The sequence below is a fragment of the Canis lupus genome, chromosome 13 (genome assembly GCF_048164855.1).
Source record: "Canis lupus baileyi chromosome 13, mCanLup2.hap1, whole genome shotgun sequence".
NCBI classification, from domain to species: domain Eukaryota; kingdom Metazoa; phylum Chordata; class Mammalia; order Carnivora; family Canidae; genus Canis; species Canis lupus.
This window is the reverse complement of record NC_132850.1, coordinates 61,976,823-61,998,319: the sequence shown is the minus strand read 5'-3', so window position 1 is coordinate 61,998,319 and position 21,497 is coordinate 61,976,823. Positions and strand designations below refer to the sequence as shown.

Here is a 21,497-nt window from a genome sequence, read left to right as displayed (position 1 = left end):
GGTGAATTGAGGAAATCAGGCAACGGTGTTATGGTGCCCTTTGCCCCTCCTCTTGGGTCCCCCCGCCCCTCCAACTCTTGAAGCTGTGCTCCTCCCTTTCCGTTCCTCCAGCCAGTGCTCCTCCTCTGGTTGAAGATCCTTCTGTCTCCGAGAAGCTAATTTTTACGTGGGAGTTAAGGACCTCATGGTGCCCAGTACGCGCTGGTTAGCTAGCTTGTGCAAGCCCACCCTGAATGCCTGTTAATCACTCTCTTGAGACCCTAGAGATCCCATCCTCCCTCTGTGTTCCCATCCAGCAGAGTATGCAGAAGAATGTCTGTTCAGCCTTTAAGGTCAGCGGCTCTGGGGATGGCCAAGTAGGAGCATCTCCCTTGGAAGGAAAAATGTCCGGGTGGCAAGCCTTGATAGCCTTGCGAACACTGGCGGTGCAGGAGGTCAAGGGCCACCGATAGTCGCTGGGTTAAGTTGCTATGATATAAAAACTTGCTGCAGGTAGATGGCCATAGCAGACGCTTTGTCCAGCTGGCCACTCCTCAACTCCCTGTCTGTAACTTCCCCCAATACACCTATGTCTCCATCCCTGTCTCCAGTTCTTTTGGCTTAGAGTCCGCTGGGGTGTGGTGACACGAATGTTACTTCTTATTTCCCTTTTACACGAATACCATCCGAGGAGAGCAATGTTCAACCCAAAGAAGCAAGAGTTGAACCCAGGCTCCTGGGTTGGGTGGACAGCATGTCCTTCCAACCACATTATATAGGTGGTTTCATACTCTATTTGTCTGAGAGTCTCTAAGGGAGGCCTCACGATGCAGTAGATCGCGCTGCTTCCCGATAAGTGTACAAAATATAATACAAACTCCTGGTTCCCCATTCCGACTGCCCGGCCGTGCTGGTCTATTCATCCCCCAGTTGCTGACAGTATTAGCTGCTGATCATTCACAGCCTCAAAAGAATTCCCACTCACCAATCGAAGCCTCCTAACTTGAAAATTCCTGGGCAGTTGTCCCACCTCTGGGTCAGCCCACCGCCTCGGCCAGTGCTGACCGGGACACAGTACACAATCCCAGCCACCTCACCTACAGCTCGAGCTACGGAGGGTTACAATTCAGGCTCCTGACTTTCTCATAAATAAACTCAGAGCCCGAAGCTGGTTTCAGCTAACTCACATCCTTGCCTAGGACAATGCCTTTCCCTGTTCTGTTTCCTGCACTTCCTTCTAGAGTTATCCTGAGAGTACTGCCTCAAAATCAGTTGCACAAGAACGCACCCTTAGGCTCTTGCTTCTAGGGGACTTGACTGAAGGCTCTGAGCTTTGGGAACCAGCAAAGCATGGGACCTGAAAGAGAGGAGGGGGCATATTTTGCAGAAAAAAATCTGGTATTTAAAATTAAAAAAAAAATAGCTCTGAAGCATCAAGGAGAAAATCAGAATTTTGGCTTTTTATTTTTTATTTTTTTTTTAAATTTATGATAGTCACAGAGAGAGAGAGAGGCAGAGACACAGGCAGAGGGAGAAGCAGGCTCCATGCACCGGGAGCCTGACGTGGGATTCGATCCCGGGTCTCCAGGATCGCGCCCTGGGCCAAAGGCAGGTGCCAAACCGCTGCGCCACCCAGGGGTCCCAGAATTTTGGGTTTTTAAAAGGGTTTTGTATTGCTTACATTTTGAATTACACGTGGCAGGACGTCTAATCTCTTGAGTGCTTAGTTACTCTATATGTCTTAATCAAACATTGGCAGGCAGGAAGGAGATCTCTCACAGACTTTGTTTTTCAGTCACTCAAAACTGCATGCCTCTGTGGATTCATTAAAGGAAAAATATATATAAATTTTATTTTATTTTATTCATTTTTTAAAAGATTTTATTTATTTATTCATGAGAGACAGAGAGAGAGAGAGAGAGGCAGAGACACAGGCAGAGGGAGAAGCAGGCTCACTGATGTGGAGAAGGAGCCTGATGTGGGACTCGATCCTGGGTCCCCAGGATCACACCCTGGGCTGCAGGCGGCACTAAACCGCTGTACCACCGGGGCTGCCCTATATAAATTTTAGAATTCACAAATTTAACGATGTGCAATTCTCATAACTATAAATGAATCTTCCAAAAGAAGAGCTTTGGTGAGTTTCTAGGTGGTGATGCCTACTGCAGGGGTTTTGCATGTGGCCACTCTAGGAGCTAATCCTGCTCCAGGGAGGTATAAGAGGCTCTGGTATTTTCTGCATATTAGAGGAGGTCAGACCACTTCCTGTCAAAACCCCGAGCTTATTTTGCTGGACATCCTGTTTAGAAATCTCTCTTGGGGTGCCTGGGTGGCACAGCCAGTTAAGCCTCCAATGCTTGGTTTTGGCTCAGGTTGTGATCTCAGGGTCAAGCCCTGAGTCAGGCTCTGGGGAATCTGCTTGAGATTCTCTCTCTCTCTTTCTGCCCCACCTACTCATGCTCTCTCTCTCTCTCTCTCAAATAAATAAAAATCTTAAAAGAAAAAGAAAATCTATCTCAAACACAGGGAAAACCAGAAGAGTTTATTTAACCTTCCATGGCAGCAGCTCAGGACTGACCATGCAGCTGTGCAAACGTAGGTCATCCTCCTAGTAGATGGGCCGTATCTCTTCAGTGTTCTAGAGCCCAGAGTCTTGTCTGTGTAGCTTCACATCTCACACTGAAAGCAGCTAGATCCATCCATGTAAGGCACGCTTTCTGCCCATAAAGTTAACACCTCCCTTGTTCTCATTCTGCATCTCCTATGGTTTTGCTCTAATTAGAGGACTTGCCACCCCATCCCTGATCTACTTCCGGGCCTTCTCACTTCACCTTGGTGTTTGGGTTCACGTGGTTTGATTCTCTGCTTCTCCTTTACTTTCCCCTCTTTCCTACCTCCTCACAGGAGCTTCTGCAGATGGCTAACCCACTTGGGCATCTTCCAGGGTTGTCCCTGCCCTGACTCGTTTTTCAGTCATACTGTTGTCTCGTAATGTCTTTGACAATGTCCTTCATGTATCCCTTACAATAGAATAAGACAAGTAGAACACAAGGGAAGCCACCAAACAATCACTGCCGAGTTCCAAATAGATTAAGCTCTGAGATTCTACTACCTTTGCTCCAAGTTCTGTGACACCCCAGTGGGATGGAAGGTGAGCTGATTTCTTGAACCTTTCCATTGACCTCATCCCATCGACCAGGTTTCTCACTAGGGGGATGCTAGCTTACAGGATGCCCCCCTCTCCATGTTGCAATTCCTAAAGCTCTGGGACCAGGGTCAAAACTCTTTTTCTATGCTGACTATATGGTTTGCTAACTATCTCTTATTGCACCTACTATGTGCACATCTACACTGTGCCAGATACTCCTAGTCATCATTTTTAATCCTTATTGCTCATGCAGGGGTAAGTGTTATCTCCATTCTGCAAATGAAGTTGTGATTGAGAAGGGTGAAGGTGAGACATTAAGTGACAAATTTGATTAGTGTCTGACTTTCGAGCCTGTATTTCATTGTCTCTTTTTTTACTGTCATCCAACCCCTCATCTCAGCCTAGCCACTGTCATTTGCAGGGTCCCCCCGTGTTAGTTACCTCTTGCTGCATAGCAAGCTTAATGGCTTAAAACAACACACATTTATCGTGTCCGATTCCATTGGTCAGAAGGCTGGCCGTGACTTAGCTGGCTTCTTTGCTCAAGGTCTCACAAAGCGTAAGCAAGGTCTCAGCTGGGCTTCATAACGTTTTGAAGCTTGGCGTCTTCTTTCAGCTGTTGGCAAGATTCATTTCTTTGCAGCTATATGGCTGACAGCTCTGGTTTTATTGGCTGTTGACTGGGGGTCACCCTCATCTCCTAAAGACCTCTCCAACTTCCATGGGCAAAATACGGCTGTCACTTCTTGAAGAGCAGCAGGAGACTCTCTCTGCAGTGTGCTATGAATGGAGTCTTATAAATTTACCATAATTAGAGGAGTCATATCCCACACCTTGCCCATACTCCATTGATTAGAAGCAAGTCACAAGTCTGACCCACACTCAAGTGGAGGGGATCCTGTGGGGAGGATCTTACTGGGGTCACATGAGGATGTTTCTGCTACACTCCCTTACCAGAATTCTCACAAGGCTGCTGGGGAAGGTTAGGAAGGCATAGCCCGGAGCACAAGAGAGAAAGTTCCTGCTGCAGCTGCAGGTTCCAGCTGCCATTTTTCTCCCCCATGTAAGTGGGGAGGATATTATTTATCTACTTTGCAGGGGCAGGGTGACAATTTGGCCATAGAATGCTTTTGATACCCATGATGAAAGGCTCTTTATAAAGCCAAAGTACATTTTTTTCCCCAAAAAAGAAAAATAGAAAGAAGTCATCTGTTGCTAGGGAAACCACAACCTTTTGCTGTGCTTATTTGGAAAAGAGGCATATTCAAGAGTCTTCACCGTAGGAACAGAGATTGTGCTTTATGTTGGTGAGAATAAACAAAGGAAAAATATCAATCCTCTCGAATGAAAAAAAAATCCATTATCTTGTATCTTGCTGAAAAGATTTTATTCTCAGGGGTTCAATTCAAGATTCACCCCTCTTTCCCCCTGCTATTTTTGTCTCGAAATTTCCTTTGAAGTTGGCGGAATCTTTGGGTCTCGGCAAAACGCGAGAAGCTGAAAGGAGACTGGGCAAGCTAGCAAAAACTCCTTTCAGGCTGGCCTGTGTAAGAGGCTATGGGCTCCTCCCCTTCTGTCCAGATCGTGCCTGGGCACTAAGTCAACAAAGAGTCTCACAGCATTCCCTCTGGTACTCATGCTTAGCATGTCACCAGACTTTTCATATCATTGCTTAAATGATCACATTCTTCTACAGACACTGTGGTTCGAGTCATGCTTCTAAAAAGGCAGTTCTGTTTTCAAGTATCTGGAATCTTAGCTACAATAGTCTGATGCAATTGGACTCAAAACACTGCCTTTAGACCCTGTAGATCCAAGTCTCCATTGTGGCGTGGGAAGCGCTTCCTCTTCGAGTGCCCTGGTGAACGGGCCCCAGGAGCACAAGCCTCCCATCCGCAGGGCCAGGCTGCCTGCCACCGTCTCTCGAGGCCCAATGGAACTACTGGTTACAATCTCTTCAGGGATTTTCTGGGGATATCTTACTTGTGGAAGGGTGGAGGGGACACAGAATGGGGCTAGGAGGAGCTAGTAACTAGAATGTTCTGACCTACAGAAATATTGTTACATAACATTGGTGTATGTCTGAGAACATGACTCTGGGTTATCTTCACTTAAAATCTAAAAATGAAGAGAAAAGGCTTCTGGAAATTGAGGAGACTATTAATTTGGATTGGCCTTGTGTGTAGCCTGAATGCCATGAATTCCTCTCCTGTTAGTCTCTGTAGGAAAAGTATCCCAAAGTGGATTTTATGTCTTCTCTCCCTAGGTAAAGAACTGTGTGCTGTTGAAGACTGTTTTCTCCAACTCCTTCAAAATGTCCATGATCATCAAGAGGCTGGGGAGAGGAGTGTGGATTCAGGAACCTGAGGTATCCAACACCCACGTTCTGGGTAAGTAGAGCCTCGCAGGGGGGTTGCTACAATGCGAACGGTAGATAGTTACCTAAGAAAGGGAATAACTATTTTATTTCTACTTTTTGTCTGGAATGTTCTTCTCATACTTCTTTTCTCTGTGAGACTACTTGTGTCCTCACGAGGCACTATTTTATTCATTATTGTGGTGACATTAAAGCTTTTTAATTCAAGCTGTTAAATTCTCTCTTGGAAAAATTCTCAAATGATTGCAGCTATAGTTTAAACCAATCTTACACTGAAGATCCTAAATATAATTCAAATAGATGTGGAATAAAAAATGCATTTTTTGGTTCAACTTAAAAGAGTTAAAATGTGAAACTTGAAACAGTGGTTAGAATTACTATTTTGCCATAGTCATTTGTATCATAATAAGAAAGAATTATATGAACTAGATTTCTAATTATCATTCAATCTCAATAGGGCTTAAATTTATAACTTTCTAAAGGAAAAAACAGCCATTTTAAATTCTGCATCTGCCCACAAAAGAAACATTACATGAAGCCAGATGTGTGAATTATGGCAAATTATATGGAAAACTTTAGGGAATATGAGAAGCAGGAAGGTTTGAAAAAAGCAAATGTGCCATTGTATTCCCCAATTTTCAATATTACTATACTAATAACTGAAGAAACAATGATTTTTGTTAGAAGCTAGGAGTGAAAATGCTAATATTCTTCTAATTACAAGTTATGGGCAGCATAATATGTTACTAATAGCACTAGATGCTTTGTTAGTATTCATAGTGTAAGAAAAAAAATCAAAACCACTCAGTTTGACATGGTTGCATATCAATAAAGCTTAGCTGTTTTTAAGCTCTTCTTCAAAAGTAAATCTGACAGGCTAGTTTAAAAATATCTATCTACAATCTTTGCCTTGTAGGTTTCTACATTGATGTGAGATAAAAAAAGCATCAAGAAGGTAAATGAAATGGGCAGAAAGAGTAAGAAAAATTGGAAACACTTAACTGTGGTTAGCTTGGTCTGCCTGGAGATAACAGAGTGTATGACTTACAGTGGTAAGTTAACTCATCAAATGTATTTACTGATAGTTCATCTACTTGCTATTTTAGTTCGATTCATAGCCTAAATATAACGCTCTGGGAGCAGTAGTTTCATAAAGTGGAAAAGAGAATTAAAAATTAGATATAATTCTAGAAAACAATTCAAGAAAAAATTTGCTAGGTTTGAGAAAAATCCATCTTTCAATGTCAAATTAAACTTAATTCTATGGCTATATTAACAAGTTAGGAAATGACAGGTGTTGGCAAGGATGTGGAGAAAGGGGAACCCTCTTACATTGTTGGTGGGAATGCAAGCTGGTGTAGCCACTCTGGAAGACAGTATGGAGGATCTTCAAAAAGTCGAAAATAGGACTACCCTATGACCCAGCAATTGCACGATGAGGTATTTACCCCAAAGATACAGATGTGGGGAAACAAAGGGGCACCTGCACCCCAATGTTTATAACAGCAATGTCCACAATAGCCAAACCATGGAAGGAGCTGCGATGTCCTTCGACCGATGAATGGATAAGGAAGATGTGGTGTCTATATATATAGACACACACATACATACAATGGAGTACTACTCGGCCATCAAAAAAAAAAGAAATCTTGCCATCTGCAACTACATAGATGGAACTGGAAGCTATTATGCTGAGTGAAATAAGTCAATTGGAGAAAGACAATTATCATATGGTTTCACTCATATGTGGAATATAAGAAATAGTGAAAGGGACTATAAGGGAAAGAAGGGAAACGGGGGAAAAATCAGAAAGGAAGACAAACCATGAGAGACTCTTACTCTATGTTGGCGAATTAAATGTAAATAAAAAAAGAAATTGACAATTAAAATGGCGAAGTTTCAAATACATGACTAGAAAATCTCCTATTCTTTTTCATTGGCCAGATACTGTCATGTGACTTGTCATGCCGCATTTGTCGTGGAGGGTGAGATAGTCACAGACTCTGCTGCCTCTGCCTTGTTTTGCTCTGTGGAAAAGGAACAGACATGACATCAGATTTGTATTTTTCAAATCTCACACTCCCTTTGTGCATATACAAATGCAGATACGACATTTTATAGTTGAAATGTACTTTACCGATCAACGAATGATAGATCTGAGACCTAGAGAGATAAAGTGATTTGCCTCAAGTCATGAAGACACATAGTATTGGAGCCAAGACTAAAGTGGAAGATTTCCTGGTACTTAGTTCAGTGCACTCACAGCACGCCACTGAAGCACCAGAATTTGTTTTAATTGTAGGAAGTAAATATAAAAGTGTTATCCTGTGATTTTTGGGACTCTTTGTGGACTTCCACAGGACACGTTTTCCAAATGATTTTGGAAGCTTACGTTAACACCTGCTGCTTTTAAATAAATGAAAACGTTTTCATTCTTTATAAATTTTTCCTGCTTCCACTATAAGTGCCGACAACGGTACCCAAGCTGTCAGTATCTCCATTAAAAAAATACAACAGAAAGTGGTTTAAAAAGTTTTATTAAGGAAATGATGAGCTGAATTAGAGCCAGAATTGTGACTTGGATGTGATTGGTTACTAATTTCCATAGTTTGTCATCTTTTGCTTTCCCACAGATAACTGCACTGATAGAGACCCCAAGAAGATTGAGCAGTGATTTAAACATCTTTTATTGAGGTTAGCATGTTTAAAATGAAGCAAGAAATGCATCTGGTTAGAATTCAGAGTCTTTGCAGTGAATTGTTTCAATAACAATGCTGATGCCAGTGGATTTTAAATATTCTTAAAAGGGTTTGCAAGTGCACACCAACATTAGGGAATAGCCCATGGTCACTCAGAGCTCAGTGGTAAGTGCTAATGTCAAGGGTTCCAGCCAGTATTTTCCCTGAAATCCCAAAGCCATTATTTGATAGAACTCGAATTCAAACTTACCTTGTCAGATAGACTGAGACAAATCTAGCATATAAAGGTTAGTGAGCAAGAAATCATACTGAACTGAACTTTGCCTTCTCAATAAAGAGAAGTTCTTTTTTTTTTGAATTTGTTATAAAACTGCTTTATTATTTATTTATTTATTTATTTTTTGGTATTTTTTTTATTGGAGTTCGATTTGCCAACATATAGTATAACACCAAGTGCTCATCCCGTCAAGTGCCCCCTCAATGCCCGTCCCCAGTCACCCCATCCCCCTGCCCACCTCCCCTTCCACTACCTTTTGTTCATTTCCCAGAGTTAGGAGTCTCTCATGTTGATAAAGAGAAGTTCTTAAAGGAACTGCTTGTTGGGGACCAGAATTTGGCCTTGACATCCTCAGGTCAGGCTGCGGATCTCAGCTGCTGTCTTACTACAACTTGCCATTTTTAGGGACTTGCATAGCCCATAATATGAATCCATACTTAACTCTTTAATATGATTCTGATCACAGTTAGAAGCATGAAGGCTAAGATAATATTTTTGTGGTTTTTAAATCTAGAAAAAAGTTTTAATGAGTAAGGTTCGGTGGAACATTTTCCTCTCAATTTTGTCACTTTGATGTTGTCACCTGGCATAACACAATGAGAATACAGCCAGATCTTAAAACTAGGTGCCCATATCTTACCCCTATTTGTGATACGTAGAGGTTGGCGAACTTTTACTATAAAGGACAAGATAGTAAATGGTTAAGGCTTACGGGTCATGTGGTCTCTGTCACAATCACTCAACTCTGCTATTGGATTGCAAAAGTAGCCACATGAAGTAGATAAATTAATGAGCACCACTGTATTCCAGTACAACTTTTCGCACAAAACCAAGATGTAGGCTGGATTTGGCCGATGAGCTGTAGTTATAGTAACATATCTAGAGTGAGAAAACTCTTCCTAAAAAAAAAAAAAAAAAAAAAATTCCCTAAGCTTTGAAAGTCTCTTCGCTAAACTCCTGGGAGAATGATTCCATAGCATGAGTTTTGCAAAAACAGTTCTTTGTAAACTTATCTCCATTCATAGGATATGTGAATATATACTGAGGTTAGTTGGTGGGAAGCAAAAGAAAAAAATCAACCATTATTCTCTTCATTTAACAGATTATGAGGGAGTATAAGACTAACACTTGCAGAGATTACAAAATAAATGTAACTGATTTGTCAATGCCAAAAGATAGAAGTAATCAATTTAGATCACTGCAGCCTGGAAGTCTACTAAACAGAATGAATTATCCAGCCCATTAATTTAAGAATTGGCTTGTGTTGTGAGAACTTCTCTAGTTATTGATACTCTCATTTATATTTTGGCCAATGAAAGAGTAATTTGCCATTGTAATTGACCTCTTAGATCTTGAAAAAAAAAAAACTAAAGATAATTCCTATTTTTGAGGCATATGTTTTATCATCTGAATTGCTGTTAAGAATTTATAATACCACTGGGTAAATAAATAAGCATTGGCCAATAAGTTGCTTGAGGAAAACCAGGCAGTCTGCCAAATTAAAAAAAAATCAAATATAGGAAAAGTTCAACGTATTTCCTGTGTACTTTCAAGATATTCCATTTGGTTTTTAGTCTCTGCTTAGGGAGCAGAAGCTATGAGAGTATTGTTTCTAGATACGCTGTACTTGTGTTTTTATAACTTACATGAATTGTAGACTGATAAGGGCTGAGGAGGTGTTAGGACCAAGAATGAAGTTATAGGGCATGATGAAAATAATAGAACCAATATGCTTGATAAATAAGTTTGTTATAGGTTCAATGAAGAGTAGAAAATTAATAGAAAATTTATGCTAAAATATGAATATGATAACCAGGCATATGTAACACTTGATTTAATCATTTTTTGATTCTAGAAAAGGCAAAAATGTGATGGCCAACCTACAGGATAGCCTCAGTGTTCCTGCATTCTGATATTCAGTCCCTTTGTGTAGTTGCCTACCACAGTGAAAAAATACGGACTTGTGTGACCTATGGAATGTATAAGAAATATGACTTTTGAGGCTAGATCATAAAAAGCATTTTAACATCTGATTTGCTCTCTTGTGGGTGGCTCATTTATTTTTAAGATATATATTTAAGGTGTATAACATGATGATTTAATATACATATAATAGTGAAATGATTGCTATAGTCAGGCTAATTAACATATCTCCTTACCCAGGCACCATTTTGTGTGTGTGTGTGTGGTAAGAGCGTCTGAAATCCACTCACTCAGCTATTCCAGTATTCAGTACAGCATTATTGCATATAGTCAGTCTCCTGTTGTACATAGATCTCTGGACTTATTCACCCTGCAGAACTGCGACTTTGTACCCTTTGACCAAAACCTCCCATTCCCACCCCCACAAACAGCCTCTGTTATCTCTCTGCTTCTGTGAGTTTGACTTTATTAAAATACATTCCATGTATAAGAAAGATCCTACAGTATTTGTCTTCCTCTGTCTAGCTTGTTTCACTTAGCCTCATGTCCTCTAGGTTCATATTGTCACAAATGGCAGGATTTCCTTTTTTCTTGTGTTTGAATAATATTTCATTATATATATATATAGAGAGAGAGAGACACTTTCTTCATTTACTCCTCTGTTGACAGACACTTGAGGTTTTTTCCCATATCTTGGCTAGTGTAAATAATGCTACAGTGAATGGGAGTGTAGATATTTTTTCAAGATACTGATTTCATTTCTTTTATATATATCCCCAGAAGTGGGATTGCTGGATCATATGGCAATTCTATTTTTAATGTTTTGAAGGATGTTTACGCTATTTTCCATAGTTTACATTCCCACCAACGGTGTACAGAGATTCCCTTTTCTTGACATTCTTGTCAACATTTGTTATCTTCTGTCTTTCGGATGATAGCCATTCCAACAAATGTGAGGTGATATCTGATTTACATTTTCTTGATGATTAGTGATATTAAGCATTTTTCCCCATATTCCTCTTGGCCATTTGTATGTCTTCTTTTGAGAAATGTCTACTCAGGGCCTTTGCCCAATTTTAAATTAGATTATTTGTTTTCTACCATTGAGTTGTTTGAGTTCTTATGTATTATGAATGTTAACTCCTTATCAAATGTATAGCTTGCAAATATTTTCTCCCAGACCATAGGTTTTCTCTTAACTCTGTTTTCTTTGTAGAGCTTTTGGGATCATATTCAAAAAATCATTTCCAGGCCAATGTCAAGTTTTTTCCTGTTTTCTATTTTTATGGCTTCAGGTCTTTAAGTGTTTAATCCATTTTGAGTTGATTTTTGTTTATAAAGTGAGATAAGGTTCTAATTTCATTCTTCCTCACGTGGGAAACCAGTTTTCTAAGAAATATTATTGAAGAGATTGCCTTTGTGCCATTGTGTATCCTTGGCATCTTTGTTGAGGATCAATTGACCATAAATGCATGGATTTACTTCTGGGCTCTTTATTCTATTTCATTGGTCTCTATGTTTATTTTTATGCTGGTAGCATGCTGTTTGATTACTATAGCTTTGTGGTATATTTTGAAATCAATACTGTGATGTCCTCAACTTCTTTAACTTCTTTGTTGCTGTTCAAGGTCATTTTGGCTATTGACAGTTTTTTTTTTTGGTTCCATAGGAGTTTTAAGATTGTTTTTTTCTATTTCTTTGAAAAATGTCATTGGAATATTGATAGGGATTGCACTGAATCTGCAGATTGCTTTGAGAAGTAGGAACATTTAACAATATTAAGTATTTACTGACATGAGATATCTTTGCATTTATTTATGTCTTCTTTAATTACTTTAATCAGTGTTTTATAGTTCTCAACATGCAGACCTTTCACCTTACTGATTAAATCTATTCCTAGTATTTTATTTATTTTATTTTATTGTATGCATTATCAACAGAGTTGTTTTCTTAATTTTTTTGGATTATTCACATTTAGTGTTAAAAATGCGACGGACTTTTGCATGTTGGTTTTGTTTCCTACAACTTTATTAGTTCCTAGAACTTTATTAGTTCTAACAGTTTTTTGGTGGAGTCTTCAGGATTTTCTATATATAAGATCATGTTATCTGCAGAGACAATTTTACTACTTCCTTTCTGAGCTAGATGCATTTTATTTATTTTTCTTGACATATTAGTCTGGCTAAAACTTCCAGTACATCACTGAATAGAAGTGACAAGAATGGGCATCCTTGTTTTGCTCCTAGTCTTAGAGAAAAAGCACTCAGCTTTTCACCATTGAGTATGATGTTAGCTGTCAAATATGGCCTTTATTTTATTTTATATTTTTAAAGATGTATTTATTTATTTGAAAGAGAGAGAAAGAGAGAGAGAAAGTGTGTGGTGGAGGGGCAGAGGCAGAGGGAGAGAGAGTCTTAAGATGACTCTGCACTAAGCACGAAGCATGACATGGGGCTCAATTTTACAACCCTGAGATCACAACCCTGAGATCTAGACCCGAGCTGAAACCAAGAATCAGAACCAGCTGTGCCACCCAAGCACCCCATATATGGCCTTTATTATGTTGAGATACATTCCTCCTATAGCCAGTTTGTTAACATTTTTTATCATGCAAGGGTGTTGAATCTCGTCAAATGCTTTTTTGGCATCTATTCTGAGGATCATATGATTTTTATTGGTTTAATTTGGTTAATGTGGTGTATCACATTCATTGATTTGCATATGTTAAAACATTCTTGTATCCCAGGGATAAATCTGGCTTGGTGATGGATCATGGATCCTCTTAATATTCTGCTAAATTCAAATGATTAGTATTTTGCTGAGAGTTGTTGCATCTATCTTCATCAGGGATATTGGCTTGAGGTTTTCTTTCTTTGTACTATCCTTATCTGGCTTTAGTATCAGGGTAATGCTGGCCTTGTAAAATGAGTTTGGGAGTGTTTTTTTCCTCTTTAATTTTTGGGAGAATTTTGAGTAGAATTGGGCTAATTCTTCTTTAAATATCTGGTAGAGGGATCCCTGGGTGGCGCAGAGGTTTGGCGCCTGCCTTTGGCCCAGGGCGCGATCCTGGAGACCCGGGATCGAATCCCATATCAGGCTCCCGATGCATGGAGCCTGCTTCTCCCTCTGCCTGTGTCTCTGCCTCTCTCTCTCTCTCTCTGTGACTATCATAAGTAAATAAATAAAAATTAAAAAAAAATATCTGGTAGAATTTACCAGGGAAACCATGGGCTAGTTATGGAGTTTTCTTTGTTGGGAGGTTTTGGATTGCTAATTCAATTTCTTTACTCATTATTGGTCTGTTAAAACTTATTTCTTAATGATTCTGTCTTAATAGGTTGCATATATCTAGGAATTTATCATGTCTTATTTGTTGTCCAATTTATTGGTATATAGGTTTCTTTCCACTTGCCCTTTAATTCTTCTCTTGAATTCAATTTCCTGCATCTGGATTCTCTGTATTTCTCTTTCTTGATTCAGTTCCCTATCTTAACAATTCCAGCTACCTTGACCTTCCTGAACTCTGAACTCTGTTTTCTCAACTCAAGAGAACCACTGGGTTCTATTTGGGTTCTGCCTCCCTGCACTGCAACCTGAAAACTCTCTCCTGGCAGTAAGTTGGGGCATTTTTAGATCCCTCTTTGTTTCCTTTTTCTCTCTCAATTCTGCCTATTGGTTCATATAGTTGGTCTAATCTTTTAGTCCTGGTTACTCCTTAATGAATAAAAGTAGGAATTCTAGGGGAGGGGTTTTGATGGGATATGGGAGATTTTCTTGTGGTATAATTTTATATCCAGGATATGAGGTAAAGTTCATATAGTTGGTCTAATCTTTTAGTCCTGGTTACTCCTTAATGAATAAAAGTAGGAATTCTAGGGGAGGGGTTTTGATGGGATATGGGAGGAGATTTTCTTGTGGTATAATTTTATATCCAGGATATGAGGTAAAGTTTTACTGTAGTGCAATATCCCATAAAAGTAAAATCAGTTTTAGTATGTTTTCCAAATACATCAATTCTTGACTTTCATACCTTAAGCGAATTGTTAGGAAGATTATAATTGGTGATTATTTGCCTCATTAAGTAACCGTAATATTATGTTTAAGCATAAGAATATTTGTTATTAATTGAAGAATTGAAGGTAATGTTATTTTTTCCTGCTTCATATATGTAATATTTAAAAAAATTCCATTACTTAAAAACTTTTTAATTAATTGTATTATTATTAGGAAGTTTTGCTTTAGGTACTAATCATATTCTTTATATACTAAACCACTAAAGCTATTGATTTGTGATTTGGTTAACAATATTTAGTAATCTTCCCTAAACAAGATGCCTGGATCAATTAATTGTGTGTAACCATGTATAATTCTAAAGTTCTCTGGGAAACACTAGCTTTGGGTCACAAGTGAAATCACGTTTATTTTTATATCCCAATTCTGAAGATTCTCAACAATACCCTTCATCTTCAAGCAGTGTCTTAAAGCATTTCTCAGCTATTTCTGGAAATCCCCAAAGGCATGTCTCATAATGCCTATAAACCAGTCTTATATCAATGAATCACCTGCGGTTCATCATATAGCATCCACCATTTTTGACATTCACTATATATAAAGTCACTGCATGAAGTCACTCTGCTGATATGGCTGATGGCACTCATGGTGAAAATATCACAGCCTTTGCCAAGAGCATCATCTCATGATTCTTAGAGTAATAGCATAGTGTTGGTTTCTATAGAGAATATGCTTGGAATTTCTCCCAAAGTCACTCTTAAAATAGGTCAATTTCTGGCATTCATTCTTCACACAGAATCTCTCAAATATTTTATTAAAAATAGTTCCATCAGCTTCTAGCCTTTACTTTTCTAATCAATGTGATTCAAGCTGGTTTAAGGGAGTTTAAAGGGTAATAGATATAATAAATTTACTTAATTATCCTTTTTCCTTTTCTCCCTAGGGAACCTTGACCTAACCAAGCTACGACCTCTTTCTTCATAACAAAATAATTACCTCCATGTGTATTAAAGTATACAAATTATGTACTGAAAGAGGATGGAGGCTATTCCTATCAACAAATCAAATTACCCAGGTACTTTTAGAAAATTGATGCCAGAGAAGTTTTGAATAAATACATTATAAAATTCCCAGTCTCTATTAACTAGGGATGATTAATCCTATTTTTTTAAATCAATATGTATCAATACATGGGTCATTTCCTATAACTAGATTGTGTAGTTTTCCTGAATAATGATCCATTGTACTAAGTGCTTTACATCTGTTAACCTAATTCTCACAATAACTTTATGCATTAGAAACATTCATATCTCCATTTCATAACTTCCCTGAGTTACTATAGGTAGACAGGAGAGGAGCTGGGACCAGAGCTGTGTTAGTCTTACTATGATGCTTTGCCACTTTAAAGAAGTAAACTCTATAAATATTTAAGTTGATTATAATTTTGAGCCCCATTTTGAACACTTGTACATTTTTGATATACCTTTAATACCCATTTATCCTTTAAAACTTATAAATAGTCATATATGGAATTTAAGAAACAAAACAAATGAGCAAAACAAAAAGAAAAGAGAGACAAACCAAGACGCAGATTCTTAAAAAAAAAAAAATTTATTTATTTATGAGAGACACAGAGAAAGAGGGAGAGACACCAGCAGAGGGAGAAGCAGGATCCCTGCCAGAGCCCAATGTGGGACTCAATTCCAGCACCCCGGGATCACGCCCTGAGCTGAAGGCAGATGCTCAACCACTGAGCCACCCAGGTGTCCCGAAGCTGATTCTTAATTATAGAGAACAAACTGATGATTACTAGAGGAGAGTTGGGAAAGGGGATGGGTGAAAGAGGGGATGGAGATTAAGGAGTGCACTTGTCCTGATGAGCACTGGGTAAATGGAAGTACTGAATCACTCACTAGATTATATACCTGAAACTAATACTACATTGTGTGTTAACTAACTGGAATTAAATTAAAACTTCATAAAAATCATAAATTATTTTTTAAAATTGTCAGATTGTGGATGGAGCTACATAAGCTAAGTATATGGATTAAAATAGAAGATTCAGGGGTCCCTGAGTGGCGCAGCGGTTTAGCGCCTGCCTTTGGCCCAGGGCGCGATCCTGGAGACCCGGGATCGAATCCCACATCGGGCTCCCGGTGCATGGAGCCTGCTTCTCCCTCTGCCTGTGTCTCTGCCTCTCTCTCTCTCTCTCTATCTCTGACTATCATAAATAAATAAATAAAAATTAAAGAATGAAGATTCAGTAAAACCACTGTGTATTTTTAAATATCTTATACTGACTGTACAAGATTATTTTATTTCTCTTTTATTTTTGAACTTTTAACATATTTTCCTACATATATACAAACATATATACATACTTATATTTCTTGATAATGCTGGATATTTGGATATTAGTCTATTATACTTGAAGATTATAAAGATAATAGTTTTGTTTTGGGGTACTGTGGATTGGTATCTTTTACTCTTTCAAGTGTCATAGAGATACATCTGCTTAAATTCATTCCAGTGTGCCTAACTCTAGGCACAGTAATGGACCAAGACAATTTTTTTCTTTTTCTTTTGTTGGTTTTTTTTTTTTTTTTTTTTTTTTTTTTGAGTAGACTCTATACCCAGTGTGGGGCTTGAACTTACAACCCTGAGATCAAGAGTTACCTGCTTTACTGACCGAACCATCCAGGAACAACAACAAAAAAGTTTTTTTCAAATACATTGCTAATCTTTAATTTTTTTAAAAAAATATTTTATTTATTTATTAGAGATAGAAAGAGCATGAGCACTTGCACAAGTTGGGAGAGAGGCAGAGGGGGAGGGAGAGGAACAAGCTGACTCCACACTCATCACCTAGCCTGACAAAGGTCTTGATCCCACATCCCTGAGATCATGACCTGAGCTGAAATCAAGAGTGGGTCGCCCAACTGACTGAGCCACCCAGGCACCCCAAATACATTGCTAATCTTATTTCACTGCATCCTCTTGTTTAAAACACTTGATCCATCTAACACATTCTAATGTTAATACATTAGAACTAAAAGGGGGAAGTAGGAAGGGACGTGTAATCATTTTGTGCTCTGAGATAGAAGTAGCACTCTTGCCTTGGTGTCAGGGCCAGCTGTGAGAAGTCGATTTCAGATATTTGTCTAGAGATTTATCTGGAAAGAATATTGCCTGCAACTGTCATATGATATCCTCAGTCTAGGTACTTCTCTGTAATTATGATCGAAGGGGCCCCTTGAACAGGCTCTTGAGCAATCAAACAGCTAGTCGTTCCCTTGGTGTGTTGGTACACTGCATGCAGTTGGTGTGTCAAGTCATGGAAGCAATGGGAGAGGATTTTGGTAAGGGAGAGGTGGACGATTCCGATTTGAGTAATTAGGGTGTTGCAGTGTGTAGCTTAGAGACACTAAGTGTCTGGGGGGGGGTCAGATGGTCAGAAGAAGGGGTAACATGAAGGAAAAAAAAAGGAAGCATGGATTATGTTGATTTCAAGGTTTTATTGCACTTAAACTCTGTGCTCAGCTGAATTCCAGGGGTCAGTGCTATCAGTCACATCTTTGACTCTACTTAGATATGTCTACTTATCCTAAACCCAAACAATGTTTCTCTTGCTCCTCAGTTTCCCTGAGAGTCATTTACTTTTGTTTTTTCTGCCCTCTTTAATTCTCTGTTGATTAAGGCTTAGCTTTAAAAACATTTTTTTCACCTTTCCAGTAGGAATCCAAAGAGTTCTCATCTTGAAATATCACTTACTAAAATTCCTTTTCAAGTTAGTTCATTAGATAGCCACCAAGGGTTAAGGATTGTTATTTGACACATTTAATAATTTGTATTGTACACACGAGCTATACTGAAGCATCTGAGAAATGACTTCTATGGAGTCCTTTGCAATTGACAATGACCAACACCAGGAAAATATTTATGTCAGAGGAGAGTTTGTGGAGGTTCCTGTTCATGGAACAGGGTCATCTACACAGTGTGTAAACAGGTTAAATGCCATTCACTGCAGTGGGGCTTTCAGAAGGGTCAGCTTTCCTATCCAGCAAGTCTTTTAACTGTGTGATTCTTTATGTAGGCTTAATTCTAACTTTGTCTATACCTTACCAAGTGTATTTGGACATAGTACTAAATATACACATTCTAATTCTTTTTCTCAATGATGTTTTCATTTTTAAGCAGTTTGTCGTATTTAGAATATGCTACTGTATGTTTATGATCTTATATGATTATAAGAAAATTAAATGATTTCTTATGATGAACTGAATGGACACTTGTTTTTCTTGAATGCATGGGGGGAGTTTTGCCCTTGTATATGCTGCATAAGAAACATCTAACCAATATCAAACATAATATATCCTGTACATACGTGTAACCAATACAGATGTAAACCACATGTGGCAAACATGATTTGCCACGCAGATACCCCTTCGAGAAGGTATGTTTGTTAGCTGTAGCCTCCTCTTGTTAACCCCTTTGGGCCCACCTTAGTTTGTGAGTCAAGGTCATACTCTTCTTGAGGTGAGGCAGTCAGTGGTGAAGCAAGATAGCAGAACAAAGGCATAGCCATTTCTACCCAAATGCGATTCCTCTAACAGATCATCTCTGCTCCTGTGCTCCCCCTGGGGTAGGCAAATGCTGTTAGATCTGCATGGCTGCCCACAGGTCGTCCAGCCTGATCCCACCTCTTCTTTTCTGCTTTCACAGATGTCACCCCCCAGAAAACTTTCTGTACTCTGAACTCTGTCTCAGCATTTGTTTCCTAAAGTCAGAACCCAGTTGCAATTGTAGAGTTTTAAGGTTCACCTTAAGCTTTTGGCTTTCCTTTTAATCTCCAATTTCTCCCTAGAAATGTAAGAATTAAAGAGAAAATCTTGGGTGCCTGGGTGGCTCAGTTGGTTAGGTGTCTCTTCAGCTCAGGTCATGATCTCGGGGTCCTGGGACCAAACCCTTAGGTGGGCTCCCTGCTCAGCGGGGAGTCTGCTCTTCCTTCTGCCTCTGCTTCCAGCCTCAAATAAATAAATTAAATGATTCTTTAAAAGAATTAAAAAGAAAATGTAACATAATTCAGTCTTTTTTTGGATAACTGCTATTATTGTTCATCCTCCCTGGGCCTTCTAGTTGCATGAAGAGAGTGAAACCAGTGTTTACAAATATACCTGTCCTTTCCTGGCCTCAATTTTAGTGCTACGGAATGAAGATGGCCATCTGCAGAACGTTAAGCTCAAATTTAAGCACCATCTTATCTTTTTCATTAAAAAGGAAAAATCCAGCCTATCTTTCCAGCTTGATAAAATAGACTACTGCCTTCTAATTGGTCATTTTAATAAAAAGAAAGTGACTGGTAATCATATAAGCTTCAGCTATTTAAAAAATGTTGCTTCAGTAACTGTTATACGTGTCTGCTCTAATGAGCTTTCCCAGATCTCTATGTGCTAGGAAATTCATTTGGGTTATTTAAAGTCAATTGTATGAACCTTTAAACATGCAAAAATGATGTTAGTACCCTATCCTATGGTTTCTAAACTTTAAACTAATGCTGAGATGGTTTTTATTGGGTTAATTGGCTAAAATATGAAGTTTCTAATTGCCAAGTCCATACAGTGTGTAGAGGAAAAAGAGATGAAATTCTGCTTTCATAGGATAAGATAAAAGCTCTTTACAGCTTCAGTTGGCTGGCTGTTGAGAAATTAAAGAAGGTAACAGCAAAAGACCCAGAAAATACTCCTCTTCCTGGAGTCTTTTTATTCTCTAGTTTTCTCAAACCATTACGGAATTTTCAACATAACATTTTTAAAAGGCCTTATCTTAACAATTTTAAAAGGCCTTATCAACATGTCTACATTTCTATCACAGCCCTGCTACCCGCTTTTTGTGTAAAAATGGCGTCCTTTAACTCCCTTTAAATTTGGTGTTTTGGTCTATGACAAACTTCTTCAGGAGGCTGTTGTAATCACCAAATGGGAAGGTATACATGAAAACACTTTGTAAGCTTAACAAGGTCTATGCTGGTATCAAGTAGTAGTAGTTGTTGTTTTGTATTATCAAATCTAGAAAACAGAATGTATTGATTTTGAAAAAAGTTATTAGGTATTTTGCAAGGAAAATGAGGCAAATGTATTATTATCACAATATCATCATTTCAACCACAAACAGCTTGGACAGCTTGGAAGGGCATAGTGACTGTGACTCAAGTCAATCAATTTCTGTGCATTTGAGATTTGGCCATCATAGAGCGTGCAACGAGACATAAATCTTTTTGCGAGATTCATTTGCTAAGTGACCATGTACCTCTGAATTTGAAATATATACAGTTGCATGTATTATTGAGGACTTCTTGGTTTTGGTATAACATATTCTTGCTCATATATTCTTGAATTCCTTCTTTTTTTCTCTTCTTTTTTCTTTTTCTTTTTAGTTAAGAAATACTATTTGTATGGAGTCATGTGTGGCTATATATGTGAAATTATATGAGGAAAGCTTTTCATGGCATAACTTGAGCCAACTTTTTTTTCCAGCAGGGCTACCTTTCTTATAAGTATCTTTCTGTATCCTGGAGCTCATTTATCTTACTGTGGTATTCTTCTGCAAAGGTAATCTGATGGGATCCCTGGGTGGCGCAGCGGTTTGGCGCCTGCCTTTGGCCCAGGGCGCGATCCTGGAGACCCGGGATCGAATCCCACGTCGGGCTCCCGGTGCATGGAGCCTGCTTCTCCCTCTGCCTGTGTCTCTGCCTCTCTCTCTCTCTCTGTGACTATCATGAATAAATAAATAAAATCTTTTTAAAAAAAAAAACACAAACAAAAAAAAACAAAGGTAATCTGATTTTATTAAACGAGGGAGTGACAGGATGTTTCCTGAGATGTGTTTTGCCAACGGGAATATGGCATATAATGTATAGGGCCTTAACTAAAAAATCATCAGAAATCCTATATAGGTATAAGTCACTACATCAAAACATATTTCTGTTCAAAACAACATATTTATGTTCAGTCCAGAAATATTTTTTGAATGCCTACTATGTGTCAAAACTTTGGAATTGTTGAAAATACAACATAACTACCCAAC

At 38.6% G+C, this 21,497-nt stretch overlaps 1 long non-coding RNA gene across 3 annotated transcripts in view; it reads left to right on the top strand.

The window, feature by feature from the left end:
* The first annotated feature begins 3,063 nt into the window (after positions 1-3,063).
* The window catches only part of LOC140603175 (uncharacterized), a 43,707-nt gene continuing 25,273 nt past the window's right edge, over positions 3,064-21,497 (top strand). The window contains exons 1-5 of one of the 3 annotated variants that reach the window (XR_012006231.1): positions 3,064-3,130; positions 5,394-5,517; positions 6,421-6,556; positions 8,138-8,198; positions 15,358-15,489. This is a non-coding gene — a long non-coding RNA (uncharacterized lncRNA). Of the gene's footprint in view, positions 3,131-4,972; positions 5,073-5,393; positions 5,518-6,420; positions 6,557-8,137; positions 8,199-15,357; positions 15,490-21,497 lie in introns of those variants that run through there. The other 2 variants (XR_012006232.1, XR_012006233.1) reach the window with 2 other exon arrangements.